This window comes from Pongo pygmaeus, chromosome 12 (assembly GCF_028885625.2).
Source record: "Pongo pygmaeus isolate AG05252 chromosome 12, NHGRI_mPonPyg2-v2.0_pri, whole genome shotgun sequence".
In the NCBI taxonomy this organism is placed as follows: Eukaryota; Metazoa; Chordata; class Mammalia; order Primates; family Hominidae; genus Pongo; species Pongo pygmaeus.
The window spans coordinates 23,532,821-23,549,114 of NC_072385.2; the positions used below are offsets into that span (position 1 = coordinate 23,532,821).

General features: G+C 34.4%; 2 pseudogenes; both read right to left on the reverse strand.

The window, feature by feature from the left end:
* LOC129030109 (ankyrin repeat domain-containing protein 18A-like) overlaps positions 1-4,266 on the reverse strand; it is a 50,200-nt pseudogene extending 45,934 nt beyond the window's left edge.
* A 6,343-nt stretch (positions 4,267-10,609) lies between these two features.
* LOC129030110 (putative ankyrin repeat domain-containing protein 20A2) overlaps positions 10,610-16,294 on the reverse strand; it is a 47,651-nt pseudogene continuing 41,966 nt past the window's right edge.

Consider the following 16,294-nt stretch of genomic DNA (forward strand, 5'->3'; position numbering starts at 1 on the left):
AGGAGGAGACAGCAAAATACCTAGGCAGATATGGAAGGGTCCCCGGAGAATCTCCAACCAGCCCCACAAGTGTTTACACCAGATGTTAAGTGCAGATAAGGGAACCTGGACTTGTCTTGCCTGGACATGCTGGCAGCAGACCAGAGGCCAACATGCACTGGGGGGATGGGGTGGAGCTACCAGGAAATCACGCCTTATGCAGAGGGGGATCCTGGCCTCTTCAGCTCATGTGCTCCTGATATTCAATTCTGAGGTAGAAACCTGTTTGCAGGACCCCTCTCTTTGCTGAGAGCTTTCCTTTCACTTAATAAATTCTGTCCTCCTCACCCTTCAATGTGTCTGTGTGCTTAATTTTTCCCTGTCATGAGAGAAGAACCCAGATGTAGCTGAACTAAGGAGAAAAACCCCACATCAATACCTGCTACAACACAGATGCAGCATGAAAAATTATGCTAAGTGAAATAAGCCAGTCACAGTAGTCCACTTGCTTTTTATTTCAGAGGCTTATAAGCAAATCTATATAAAGAAGGTTGGTGGTTCCCTATGGCTGAGGGAGGAAGGGAAAACTAGTGAGATGGCTAAGTGATGTGGGGTTTGTTTACAGGGTGATGAAAATGTTCTAAAATTGATTGTAATGATGACTGCATAACTCTCTGAAAATACTAAAGTCAATGACTAGTATATTTTAAATGAGTGACTTGCATGGTGTGTTCATTATTTCTCAATAAACCTGTTACCCAGCCCCCCCAAATTAATTTGGTACTAGTGGTCTGGAGACAGGTACTGCTTGGTTTCAGATCACTGGCCAGAGTTAAAGACAGACACAAGAGAATCAACAGCATGTCCTTTTATAGAAAAAAGGTTTATATTTTAAAAACTATTCCTTTTCATTAGTATCAATTGTGTAAAATTAAATGAAAAATCTTTCTTTCACTGCTCAAAGTACTGAGAGATTTATATTGAGGAATAAGACCTTGTTTTCTTTGGCCCCAATTTCTATCTAAAGGTCTGAGAATCACACACTTCAAACTATCAAATCTCATCAGATGGGTTTTATTAATTCTTATAATGTGGCTTATTTTCTCACCTGATTCTGGTACAGCATCACAGAGAGAAGAAGCTGAAGGAAATCAAAATATTTAACCCCCAAATATATTTTTCTGACATATTTTGAAATGGCTGCTGCAGGTCCAAGAGATTGAAATGGCCCTCATTAATGAAGCCCAATCTCTCCCTTTCTAGGTCTCCCCAGATCTGGGGAACATTAACTAAGAGGCTGATGCATTTAAAGTCTGAAAAGATATATTTATCCTCTTTTTCTCCACATATTTTGGCAGAATTTGGGTTTTTCCATTATCAGTATGTTCCCAAATTACATGATTTTTAATCCCAAAACTGATTTAAAATTACCATATGTTGGAATATAAGTTATTCTATTATAAAGATACGTGCATTTGTATGTTCATTGCAGCACTATTCACAATAGTAAAGACATGTAATCAACCCAGATGTCCATCAGTGATAGACGGGATAAAGAAAATGTGGTATATATATACCATGGAGCCATAAAAATGAATGAGACCATGCTCTTTTCAGGGACATGGATGAACTCAAAGCTGTTATCCTCAGCAAACTAATGCAGGAACAAAAAACCAAACACTACATTTTCTCACTTATAAGTGGGAGCTGAACGATGAGAACACATGGACTCGGGGAGGGGAACAACAAACACTGGGGCCTGTTGGGGTCAAGAAGGAGAGCATCAAGATCAATAGCTAATTCCTGTGGGGCTTAATATCTAGGTGATGGATTGACAGGTGCAGCAAACCATCATGGCACACGTTTACCTATGTAACAAGCCTGCACATCTCACACATGTAATCTAGACCTTAAGATAATTTTTTTTTAAAAAATTACCTTATGTTTTAGCTTCTTAATCAGAATATCCATTTTCAGTTGATCTGTTTTTAAGTCTCCATGGCAACCGAAGTCTTCATTTCCAAATACACTTAACATATTTATTGTCAATTCCAGGAGTTTCTTATATCTGCAGAAATGTACGGAATTAGTAAGTCAAATATTTTTAAGAGTAAATATTTAATAATTGTTTAAACAGATATTATGTTATAGCATATCAAAGAAACACATCTATAAACTATGATCTTTTCAGTTTCAACTGAGCATAGTTTGGAAGCATTCTATATGAAATTATAATCTAAGAACAATTTTATGGCATATATGGCAGGTAAAGTGGTATTACAACCATAGAGTTTTTTGTTTTGTTTTGTTTTGTTTTTGAGAAGGAATTTCACTCTTGTTGCCCAGGCTGAAATGCAATGGTGTGATCTTGGCTTACTGCAACCTCTGCCTCCTGGATTCAAGTGATTCTCCTGCCTCAGCCTCCCAAGTAGCTGGGATTAGAGGCATGTAGCACCACGCCTGGCTCATTTTGTATTTTTAGTAAAGATGGGGTTTCACCATGTTGGTCAGACTGGTCTTGAATGGTCAGACTGGTCTTGAACTCCTGACCTCAAATGATCCACCCGCCTTGGCCTCCCAAAGTGCTGGGATTACAAGTGTGAGCCACCACACCTGGCCTAACCATACACTTTTTGTAAATAAACTATTCTTATCCATGTTGGTATGCTAAGATAAAATAACCTATTACTAAATATAAGCCATAACCCAGAAATGAGTAACCAAGATAAAAAAGTAAAACACATACATTTGAAAAAGACAAAAAATTATATTTTGATACCCATTCACAGTCTATAAGAAGAAAAAAAGTACACACAAAAAGCATCAAGGCCATTATTCAATGTTGAAAAAGAGAAGACCAAGAAAGAGGCAGAGAGTTGTGTGACGATTTAAAGACTTTGAAGGAGAGATCTAGAGATCTTTGCTGACATAATGTCAACAAAATGAAAGAGATACAAAACCATATAGAGAAAGGCAATGACAGAAAAATGTAGATTAGAATCAGAAAACCAACTTAAGTGCTCAGTAAATAAATAGAAAAGTAGCTGTGTTCAGGGCTTCAAAGACACATTCCATTTTTTAAAAAAAAATCTGTAATCAAAATATGAATGCTCATTTTACTTTTAAGTTATACATATATTTTTATATATATGAAATTTATTTCTGTAAAACAGAAGTTTAATAATAAGTATACTTCGTGTATACAACGGAGGTATCTGTGTAAAATGAGTAAATTTCCATATGTTTTATATCTAAAAGAAAAAGAAGCAGAAACAAAATATAAGCTATATATCAAGATAAATTTTGATGTTAAAGAATGACACAATAGGTCTTCTTTAAAGAATTTGAATGCAGCAGAGGATACTACAAAAGGAAGAAAAGATGACCACAGACAGCAAAAATATCTTCAGAAATAAAAATTCAAACTAGATAATGAAGAGTGCACTTGACGTTGTATGTCCAAGGCTTTGGCATTGTTTTCAAAATCAATAAAGAATAAGTGGCTGGGCACAGTGTCTCATGCCACTTTGGGAGGCTGAGTCGGGCAGGTCACGAGGTCAGGAGTTTGAGACCAGCCTGACCAACTTTGCAAAACCTCATCTCTACTAAAAAATACAAAAATTAGCCGGGTGTGGTTGCACACGCCTGTAATCCCAGCTACTCAGGAGGCTGAGGCAGGAGAATTGCTTGGAGGCATAGGTTGCAGTGAGCCAAGATGGCGCCATTGCACTCCAGCCTGGGAGACAGAGGCACTGTCTCAAAAAAAATAATAATAAATAAAAATAAAAATAAATAAATAAATAAATATAATATTTTGGCATTAAAAATTTTCAGATTATGTTGTTTCTCTTTTATACATATTTTTAATACAAATTTTTTCATCCCAACCTTGCCCCAGCAGCTCAGCTGACTCCCAACCCCATGATGCACATGCCTATAAAGTTGTGTTGTGAGTTTCTGAAATACATTTTAAAATAGAGTTCATTTAATTATGAAAATGGAGACATAAAAGGAATTTGTATCTCGGTTTTAGTCAAGTAAAATTAGAGCTAAATCAATTAATAAATGATTAACATGTTCTACAATACGAAAACCATACCCAGTTGCCTCTTCTTCTAATTCATGATTTTTCTTTCTTATTTGATTCACATTATACTCCAGTGATGATACTAACACAAAAAGTTTCCTTAATTCTTCATTTTCTTCTTCAGGCTTAAAAAAAAGTGTTTAAAATTATTTTTGTAAAATCTAGAGACCCTGTTTTATCTTAAAAATATTATTTCTCATAAGTTAATGAGTAATATGTATTTAGGCAGGGGTATAAAGTGCATTTTATAAGCCTGATGCCAATAAGGGTAGATTTCAAAAATAGTCACTTTTCTTAAAACTGCTAAAAATGATACATACTTTCATCATTATATTTTCTGAAATTTAAACTGTCAAAATGTTTGTTACAAACAAGGGTTTTTACACATAAAATACTAAGGGTTAGTAAAAAATGTGTAGTTATATTTACATTTTACTTTTTAAAGATGCTCTAGAAACATTGTCATTAATAGTTTAAGATATTCCAAGTTTTCTTAAATTACATCTTACTAAGATGATTTTTAGAAAACTCTTATCTATTTCCCATTACATTTTTGATCCTCATCTGTCTTCAGGCTGAGCTAAATACTGTCATTCTCTGTAAGTATTCACCCACAGGTTTCAGTTTTTCCCTTTCTCTTAACCCTTTCTCTTTAAATAAAGTTGTTTTCTATAATAAACAAAAACACAACTTTTGTCTACTTTTTGTGGTTTTTCTATTATCCTGTTTCTCCCCTTCCATTGGCCTCTGTGACACATGGTCTCATCCAGAAATCTATTTTTCATCACTTATTGTGTTTTTAATATGGAAATCTGATTTTTAATAATTCCAATAAAAAAGTCCAAGGGTCATGAAGGACTTTATCCTGCTTTACTCAGCAGCAACTGCGAGCAGTGACCAAATGTTCCCTCTGCTCCTCTGACCCCGCTTCATTTCTAAATGCAGCAACCTCTGTTCTTCAGTCCTATTCCTTTCTGTTTGTTTGTTTGTTTGTTTGTTTCTGAGATGGAGTCTCCCACTGTCACCCAGGCTGGAGTGCAGCGGCACGATCTCAGCTCACTGCAACCTCCGCCTTCTGGGTTCAAGCAATTCTCCTGCCTCACCCTCCCAAGTAGCTAGGATTACAGACGTGTGCTACCACGCCTGGCTAATTTTTCATATTTTTAGTAGAGATGGGGTTTCACTATGTTGGCCAGACTGATCTTGAACTCCTGACCTCATGATCTGCCTGCCTTGGCCTCCCAAAGTGCTGGGATTACAGGCGTGAGCCACCACGCCTGGCTGCTATTCCACTTTTTAAATTCTCTCAGGACTCCTAAAATCTCAAAACTTTAACCTAGATTCCCTAATCTACATTTCCAGCTCTGACCTTTATCTTGAGGCCTCTTCCTTCTAGTACACATATGACAGACAATATTCTCAACCACACGCTCAGACATTGCTACTTGGTGCAGATTACTTTTGTAGACAGTGAATCTTGTCTATTTTATGTTGGTTCTTATTGATGTTACTTTGAGTATACCGTTATTTTCTAATCTCAAAGGGGGACAGTCTCACCGTTACAATATTGACCAGTATACTTTGTCCTTTTTTTCTTTCTTTCTTCTTTTTTGGACCAGTCTACTTTGTCCCTTTTTTTCTCCTTCTTTTTTTTTGAGATGGAGTCACACTGTGTCATCCAGGCTGGAGTGCAGTGGCACCATCTTGGCTTACTGCAACTTCCACCTCCTGGGTTCAAGTGATTCTCCTGCCTCGGCCTCCCAAGTAGCTGGGACTACAGGTGCACAACACCACACCTGGCTAATTATTGTATTTTCAGTAGAGACAGGGTTTCACCATGTTGGTCAGGCTGTTTTTGAACTCCTGACCTCAGGTAATCCACCCACCCCAGCCTCCCAAAATGTTGGGATTACAGATATGAGCCACGGCACCCAGCCCTTTTTTTCTTTTATAATGAAAACTTTCCCATGAGAATCAGATTATCAATTGTTTGCCTTTGTTTTCTTTTAAAGAGTTTCCTTTTCCATAGAGATATGGCACGATGAAAGTCTTGTTCTAAAGTTTCTAAAGTTTCTTTCGGGGGACACTCAACTATATCATTGGGAAGCTCCAGTCAAGTAGACATCTCCCTTCTTCCCATTTGAGATTCTTCATCTCAAAATGGTGTCCACCAAATGTCTTCATCCAGGTAGTCTGTTGCTTAGAAATTCATGAGATAAGAAACTTCTTGAGAAGTTAGAGGCTATTGATTGAGATGGTTTAATGCTGTCCCTTATTATATGTTTTACTCCCAAGGCAGACATCAAAGTGGCTAATAATACTATGCCTGATGTCTAACTCACTTCTATGGGAATCTATACAAAACGTTTTATTTATGAGACAGAGTCTCACTCTGTTACCCAGACTGGAGTGTAGTGGCTTGATCACCACTCACTGCAGCCTCAATATTCCAAGCTCAAGTGACCCTCCTACCACAGCCTCCCAATGTAGCTGGGACTACAGGCATGCATCACCATGCCTCTAAGTATTTATTTATTTATTTATTTATTAAAGACAGGGTCTCATTATATTGCTCTGGCTGATCTCAAACTCCTGGGCTCAAGTGATCCTCCTGCCTCAGCCTTCCAAAATGCTAGGATTACTGGCATGAGCCACCTCCCCCAACCAGGTGTTTAACTGGGGACTAACATGAAGCACTTAGAAGAGTACGTGCAACATAGTGAGCTACATAAAATACTTGCTATTAGCATAATAATTTTATTGTATATCTTAACAAAATTGTGTATATTAGGCAGGTGGTATGCCAATGGAAGTAGTCTCCTACAGCTGCACTGAATCATTCTTCTCACCACTGAGAGTTGCAGCAAATGGGGGGCATATAATTTATAACTTACCTTTCTCTGTGCATGACTGAGTAGGCAATGACTATGTATGTACTACAATGTAAATAGCACCTCCTGGATTGAATAGTACATAACTGACATGACCAGCAGAGACAGGCTAAAGACACTGAGCTGAAAACCCTGGACTCTATTGCTAAATCAAGGCTCCTGAATCAGTTCCCTCTGAGCAACTGTTGCTGTGGTGCTGGTTCACAAGCACTCTGCTGAGCACTCAGATTGAGAAGCTGTGCTATTGCTCATCAGACAAGCTGCAGCCAGAACTGTTCAGCTAACAAACTGGTAGCAGTCCAGAAACGCAATTCTGGCTGCATAGTGAAAAAATGCCAATTTAGATTCTTTTTCATAGTGAGAAAAACATAAACATGTGATTGAACGATTCACCTCTATTAGACTAATTGGTTTAGATTTGATATTTAATTGCTAAAAATACATTTAGAATATAAACCTTACTGTGCCAAGATCTCAAAGAACAAATAATTGGTATGGTATAAAATATTTAATTGTATGCTAAAAACTTCTAAGCTAAAATATTTTCAATGTATGCAGGATAGGTGGCATACATATTATATATTATTCCCCCATTAAGCAAATTTATACTGAGACAAAATTATCTTCCATAAAAAAATAAAAGCCATGAAAAATTAAGGACTAAGTTTTATGCACAGACTAGACAACAATTCCTAACACATAAGGTCAATCAGAGTCAGAACAGTCAGAGAAAGCTTCATAAAAACAAAAAAATTGTCTGCCAGGTCTGAATGAATGAGGCTAGATGAACAGAAACTGAGAAGGCAGAAAGGATAGCATGAGCAAGACAAGTGCTGAAATCTGCCCAATTAACTCTGAGGATAAAGTCCAATGGCAGGGAAATAAAAACACGTGTCCACATAATACCCTGTAAGTGAATGTTTGCAGCAGCATTTTTCATAACAGCTAGAAGTGGAAACTAACCTAAAGGTCCATCAACTGATGAATGAATGGAAAACCAGTATAGCCATGCAATAGAGTATCATTTAACTATAAGAAGAAATAAACTACCAATGTGTGCTAAAACATGCATGAATTCTGAAAACATTAAGCTAAGGGAAAAAGCCAGTCACAAAGGACTGCATATTGTCTAACTCTACGTATATGAAATATGCATAACAGGCAAACCTATGGAGACAAAAGTAGATGGTGGTTGCCTACAACAGGGGTAGGTGGAGGGACATGGAGGAAGGTTGCAGTCATGCCTAGCAGATGTAGGGTTGCTTTTCAGGGTGATGAAAATGCTGTGAATATACTAACAGATACTGAATTGCACATTTTAAATGGTTGAACTGTCTGATACATGAATTATATCTCAGTGAAACTGTTTTTAAAATCCAATGGTGATCAGATAATTTTCTCAGCTCTCAAGTTTTGATGTACATACTGTATCAGATCTAAATATTTCTATATTTTTATAGTATATTTTAAATAAAAGGTAAATAAAGAAAATGCCTAACTTTTCAAATAGTTTGTAAATTAACATAAAACACGTACATTTCAAAGAATAGTATAATGGTCTTTCTATACAAGTTAACTTAGAATCTGCGAAATAGACACAGATTCTGTGTCCATTCACAAAAGTGAAGAAATAAGACAATTTTCTGGAACATTCCATTAAACATTGTCCTCTGATTTAATCTGGCCTGTCTCATCATAGCAATACAAAAATTACTTGAATATATGTTTAACAGGAAAAAAGTCAATTTTCTCTGAGGAATGATGTATAATTATCAACTTTTCCAAGGGTACATATTGTAAGAGAATAGGTATGCAATCCTTTTTCAAAATGGTAGAACAAAAGTCACAATATAAAAAAAAAAGTACATTTTAAAGATAGTAAAATGGAAATAATTAATTATAATGAAAGTACAAAATCAAGCTTCTGCCAAAATTAGTATCCTAAAACATGTTATATAATTCAACCAGCTACAGAATAACTGTCGACATGTTAAATTCCATACATACTTGACTTTCCACTTGAAATAATTTCTTCTTTGAGGCCTGTGTCTCACCCAAATTAATGTGACAACATGATGTACCTTCCAGTGGAGACTCTAACATAGTTAATTTTTTTAGGCTGTCAGCCACTTCTTGTTGAAGTTGTCTCACAACCACCTGATAAAATATTTTTGTTACTGATTTTATAAATTGCCTTATTATTAAATTATGTTAATAACATTTAACTCTAACATACCTACGTTGAAAATTATCTCACACACATCAATTCACCTTCTTTTCATCATATGTACACACTTTTATTTATTACTGAATTCAGTGAGGGATGCAGAATGTGTTATCCTCCTGCCAAATTGGTATTCTCTTAATACAACAGATTCATCCCACCATTCAATCATCTTAGAAGCTCAACTCAACCTCAAAGTTCCTAACATATTCAATAAACCGTTCAAATCCTTCCAACAGATTCCTGTCTCAGAATAAAAGTAAAATTCCAATGGCCTTTGAGGCCCTAGGTAAACAGGCCTCTACCTCCCTCTCTGACTTCAAGCTCCTACAACTCCCTCCTGTAATTACTCCATTCCCACTGTACGTGAAGCCTGCCACCCCTCTTTAGTCTGAAAATGGGGATCTAATGCCTAACTCATAAATCACAGGCAGCTACAGTATCTTTGTACTAGACAAAGTTATATTCAAATGATAGTCATTGAGCCTTGAAATAAAAATTATGAGCTAATTATTAATAAAAATATTCTAAGTAAATTATGAATACCAGTGGGAAGACTAAATCAAATATGGTTTTGCTAAAATTTACCACATTTACCCTAAATTATAATTTTATAACAAGTAGGTGCCTTTAAAACATTACGTGGTCATAGAAATACGTAATTTGAGACTGACATATTTTCAGATTTAAGTTAAATTAATATGAATAATAATAAAGCTATACCAACTAAAATATATAAAAAACTACTTAAAGCAAGATATTATAAGACACAGCAATACACTTCAGTTCATCTGGGAAATCTAGAATTAAGTGTCGAAGCAAATCACTTAATTAAATTTTAATTTGAAAATACTCATTTCAGGTGTAAACATTTCCATTTATAACTTCATCATGGTCTTAACATGTGGCAACATAAAGACATTAAAATTATTATTTCAGCAGTACAGGACTATCTACCTTAACATATGACTCTGTGCCTAATAAAATGTCATAGATGACACAATGTCTTCTCTCAAAGTAAATCATCTCTCACCTCTATGGAAACAAGGTATGTTTCTAAGCTGATATAGTAAACATATTTTTCCTTTTTTTAATTAAAAAGCTTTGTTGAAATATAATTTACATACTATAGAATGTATCTGTTTTAACATAAAGTTAAAAGATTTTCAGTACATTTTCTGAGCTGTGCAGCCATCTCTACAATCCAACTTTAGAGCATTTCCATCACTGCAAGATCCCTCACGCCCATTAGCAGTCACTACCAGCTTCCAGCCCCAGCCCTTCGCAAACATTAATCTACTTTTTGTACCTATACATTTCTCTTCTCTGGATGCTTCATGTAAATGAATTATACAATGTAGTAAACACACTTTTTATCTACTGATTTTTATATTCAACTAGGTTCAACATGTATCCAGAACCAAATGTTTAAATTTTCTTTCTAGAAGTTTGAAAATATTTATCTTCCTTGATACTTACTACTCTTTCTGCTTCTGCTTTCTGTCTCATATTGAAAGAGACTTTCTTTTAAATGATCATATTCATTCATTAGCTTCTTATTTTTCTCTTCTAGCATGAGGTCTTTCTTTCCACTCTTAAAAAAGCCTCTTTGGATATTAATTAATATCTCTTTATGATCCTCTTTCTGATGAACATCAACTAGTTGCTGTTCAAGCCATGGATTTTCACGTTGCAGTTGACATGTCCTCTCTTCTACACAGTTCCACTTTGCAGTGGATTTACTCACTTTAGCTTCTGCACTTTGATACATCTCTTTCATTTCCTTTATTTGCTGCTGTGTTTGGCTTAGGTCGTTTTGTACAGTTTCTAAAGCCAATGACTTTTTTCTGAGAGTATCTCTTGTCTTACAGAACTTATCTTTTAAGGTATTGAATTTAATTTGCGTTTTAGAAAGTTGTTCAGTAAGAAACTCATTCTTATCTTCTACTTCGGAAATATCAGAACTCATTTTTACTTGTTCAGAAACATCTTGTGTTCTCTTTAAAGCAAGTTTTAGGTTTCTTTCTCTTTTCACACTTTCACTGTGTTTACTTATAGCAGCAGCCTGTCTAGACTGATAAGATTCAATTTCAGCTTCCAGTTTTTTCCTGCTTTCTTTTTCCTTCAACAGTTCAGAATTGAGCCTTATATTCTCAGCTTGAGATCATTAAGCTCTTGTTGATACCGGAATGCTGTTTTTGTTATCATTTCCTCATTGAGTTTTCTACACTTTTCAAGAGCAGCATTTGTATCTTTAGCAATTTTAATGTCCTTAAGATATTTATTTTCTTTTTCCAGGTTGTTATTTTTCATTGTGCATATTTCCTGTCTGAGTATAGCAATATCTGTCTTCAAAATGCAATTTTCATCCATCAGATCTTTCATTTCTTCATGATTATGAAAATCCTAAATAAAACAAAAGAAAGTTTTAGCTAGTACTCAATAAAAATGATTACCTTTGAAGTTAAAGAATAACCTGCACATCCATGCACTAAAAAGGTTACTGTAAGTGGATATCCAACTGGAGAAAAAGTTGAAGCAAAATTTTGAACCTTATAGAGCATAAATTCCAAAAAGTTCAGAAATTTATTTAAAGTCAATGAATTTATAAAAGTAAACACACACACACACATGCACACCAGATAATTTTTAAGAATTTCAGAATTGGAAAAGCCTTTCCCTGAATTACAACAAACTCAAAAGTATAAATTAAAGCATCAACAAATTTGACTAAATTAAAATATATCAAAAAATTGCATTTACACTTTGATATCTAACCCATACACCACCCTATAGTAAGAACCTTAGTTCACACGTATTTGGACAGATAAAATTTCCCAGAGTTACTACAGTTCAGTTTCACTGATAACATTCTATTTCAATTTGACTCCTTTAACACTTTTATAGTCAGTTATAAGAATTACATTTACTAAATCATAAATCTAGACATTATACTAGTCACTCCTATATATATTCATTGGTGAACTCATCTAGTTACCACAATTTTGAGAAAGAAAGGTTAAAAATATAAGCAAGCTACAGGATTTTCCCCAGGACTTCTGACTCTACTTCTAGTTCTCCAACAGATCACAGTTACTTCTGTGGTGTAAATATATCCATACAAAAGAAAACTTTTATTTCAAAACACCAATGGTAAATAAGATAAAATTTATAGAGCTCTTCTTAGAATATCATGAGATTATTTGTGATTGCAATAATTTCTGCTTCCTCTTTATAATATTAGGTACAGTAATCAATATGAAATAGGGGAAAGTACAAGGAACAATTTTACTGGGAACAAAATCTTTATCAATAGGTTATCACTAAGTATATATTATGGCATATTATTGTTTTCAAAAGCTCTTTGTAATAAAATAATATCCTATGTGGATGCCAAGATTTATAATAAATATTAATAATTGTACCTGTACGTGTCATCATTCATTTTTGAAAATGAGATAACATTTCTGGTTTGTTTAGACCTAAATAATATATATTAAATCAAGTGGATATTATAAGTAATATTGATAAAATAAAGTTTAAAATATAGAATTTTTACTAAAGATTGATTTACCTGATTTGGAGTATTTCTTGCAGTCTTTGATTTCATCTCTAGTGATTGAACAGTCAGTTCAAGTTGTTTTGCTTCAACTTCTTTCTTATATTGTTTCTCTTTCCTTTCTAATTCTTCTCTATTTTTTTGGTACAGCATATTAACATTTGTTTTTCTTCATTTTCTTGTTTTAAGGTGCATCTGCAGATAAAGACATTTATCTTAAAATTCATTTTGTTAAAAAATAAAGAGTTCATCCTGTGATCTACCTCTGCAGATGTTGTTTATTATCCTAATAAAATTTCTATGTTCTGGATTATTTTTCCTTTGCAGTTCTCAGATATTTAATTTCTCACTTCAACATCTTCAAAAGAACGCATATACTTGAAAAGTAGTAAGGAAAGAATATTCTGCTAAAGTTTTTATTACCAGTCACTCTAGTATATATTATAAAAAAGGATACTGGAGATAATTCAGTAAAGTTACAAGTTCAAAATTACCTTCTCAAATCACACAGTCATAATTACTCCCTAATTAGAAAAGGTCATTTACAATCAACTAAAATTTTAAAGTTACTATTTATTGACAAGTGTATAAGTTCACTAGAAATAAATTTTCATCTTTATGAAATATTGCAGGTGTCTCTCCAAATGATTTACAGAGTAAGATGTCTCTCACAAAAACTATATCTGCAAATGACTGTCATCCAAAACTAGGCTAAAGAGTCTAACATCTGTTACCCCACACTTTTATAATTCTTTCTTAATACTTTCAATTCACCTTCTTATTATATATATTTTATATATTTATTAGCCTATTGTTCATTATGTGTAATATATAATTAATGCCCTTAATAAGTGTGTGTATGTTTACACAAGTTATGTTTTCCTGGGAAATCTAGTCCCAGAAGTGGAGTTGTTGAGTTAAAGGGATGTCAGGTTATTTGAAATTTTGATACACAGCACTCAGTTACCCTTCAGAAATAATTTACCAATTTCATATACCAACAGTGTATGAGAATGCCTTTTTCCTCACATTTGCCAACACTAGTAATTACTTTTTAAATATCAGCATGACTTTACAAAATATATTGTATTTTATGTTAATTTACATTTTTCTGATTACCAGGTGGGCTAAATATCCCTGGTAAAAATATAAAACTTGTTTTATATTTTTATAAAACATATTTTTATAAAAATATATTTTTATAAAAAATATCATAAGGAATATTAGTCCAATTTTGAATTAGTTTATAGCACAATGACAATTATCTCCTGTGAAATACTGCTACAGGTGGCCAGGCACAGTGGCTCACTCCTGTAAACCCAGTACTTTGGGAGGCTGAGATGGGCAGAACACCTGAGGTCAGGAGTTCGAGACCAGCCTGGTTAACATGGTGAAACCTCATTTCTACTAAAAATACAAAATATTAGCCGGGCATGGTGGCACATGCCTGTAATCTCAGCTACTAGGGAGGCTGAGTCAGAAGAATCACTTGTACCCAGTAGGCAGAGGTTGCAGTGAGGTGAGAACACACCATTGCACTCCAGCTTGGGCAACAAGAGAGAAACTCCATCTCAAAAAAAAAAAAAAACCCAAACAAAACAAAACAAAAAAAACACACTGCTATAGGCTTACTTACCTATCATGCTCTTCCTTCAGTTTCTTGGGAAATTGCTGAGGATATGTTTTCCCAATCTTTCTTTGTTGGGTTAATCTGTCAGCAGCAGCAGCAGATGTACTATGACATATATTTTCTGGTAGTTGTATTTTTTCACTTTTGATTGTATTATTTCCTTCTTTGACCTTTAATAAGAGTAATATGAATAATAATTATTATTTTATTCAATAAAAAGAACTTTTTCCTGGAATTTTTCACTTGATTCAGGTTAACTATCACCATTTTAATAAGTATTTTGTGCTTACTTTAATTTTATCATTATACATAATTATTATAATTATAAGGTACTCATCATTTTATCATTGAAATTTTTGTCACGTCTGCTCATTTCTGTTTGAGTGAATGGAAGAATTTTCCAAAATTTCAAAAAGGCCTCTTCTCCATTTTGTGCTTTTATTCCCATCCACTCTTTGCTATCTGACATAAACGTTTATGCTATCTGACTGGCAGAAACAGAGAAATAAAAAGACACAAGCATAACATATGTCTTCTGTCTTTACCACCTGGATTTTACATGAAATAGCCAGATTGAGAGGATGTGACTTTGTAGGGCTTCAGGAACAGTAAAGAAGTTTTCCCTTTTCTGCACTAAGCTATTCTTTTCCCCACTGCCTTTTATCTCTCTCTCTTTTTTTTTTTTAATCCTGGGATATCAAAAAAGTAAAGGTTCTCCCTGAACTATGGGAACCAAAGTTTGCCACAACACAAGAAGCAGAGTGAAACTGCTGAGTTTCTAGTGCAGAATTCTGGAAAATGAGATGCTTCCCAGATTTCACATTCAATTACCACAAAAGTTTATAGGTGGAAAACATATGGTACAGTTACCTACTTTAGCCCCATTATCTACTGATAATGGGAGTCAAACCAACCAAGACATATGAAATGTTTCATCCAGAGCTCGAGGTGGCATTCCCTAGCATTTCATGGCACCAAATAACATGATCCAATTCCATATTGCTGAATTACATAAATTACCAGATAAGTTTATCAAATTAGTCAGATATATTAAAAGTCTAACTTAAGCAAAGCAATTTAATGCCTCACAGGGTGGAAAAAGGCCTCATCTGCTTTTACTTTTAAAGAAGAAAATCTCTAGATTTTTGTCTATCTTTAGAACACAATGTACAGAACTCAACTTTCTACTAAAGAGTCAAAAGCTAAATTTTTGGCTAAGAAATTATGCTTCTTACATGATAAAAATCATACATGCCAAAACTTACCATACTTTATTAAACAACATAATGTAAGGTCTGATTCAACAGAAATATTAGAGAGTGGTGATTTTTTAAAATATGTGGAAGTATATATTTGTTTTCAAAATATTGGAAATGACCATGATGGGACTATAAGTTCAAACAGTTTGAGCTAAGCAGATAAACCTGCATGCATGAAAACACATTAATCAGACTCATCTGGCTGGGAATATTCGTTGCAACTCTCAAGGCTAGACGTGTTTCTGTGGCTCGTCTCAGTCATGGCTTCCCTCCCATTGTATTCCCATTCTATCATTAAATAAATGTAATTCATCTCTAAATGAATACAGAAAAAAGAATCTAGAATCTAGAGCTTATTTCTTTAGCAATTTCTTTATGTTGATCTGGTTCAGAAGGTCACATTGTATATGGCTGAATTAGTTTCCCAGCTCACACGCCACTTGGAAGACTGATAGGGAGACTTAGGTTGAATAATGAACAAACATTATGAGAACGTTCTCCAGAACCGTTATTTAGATAGCAGAACTAATCTACTTTGACACATAATTACACATTTAGATAATCCCACTGTAACTGTACACATGAGATTTTCTTGAATAGAAAATCTGACTAAATCAAATACTTGATAAACAGAAAAAAGAAGCAGCAAGTGAACCTCTGTCTTT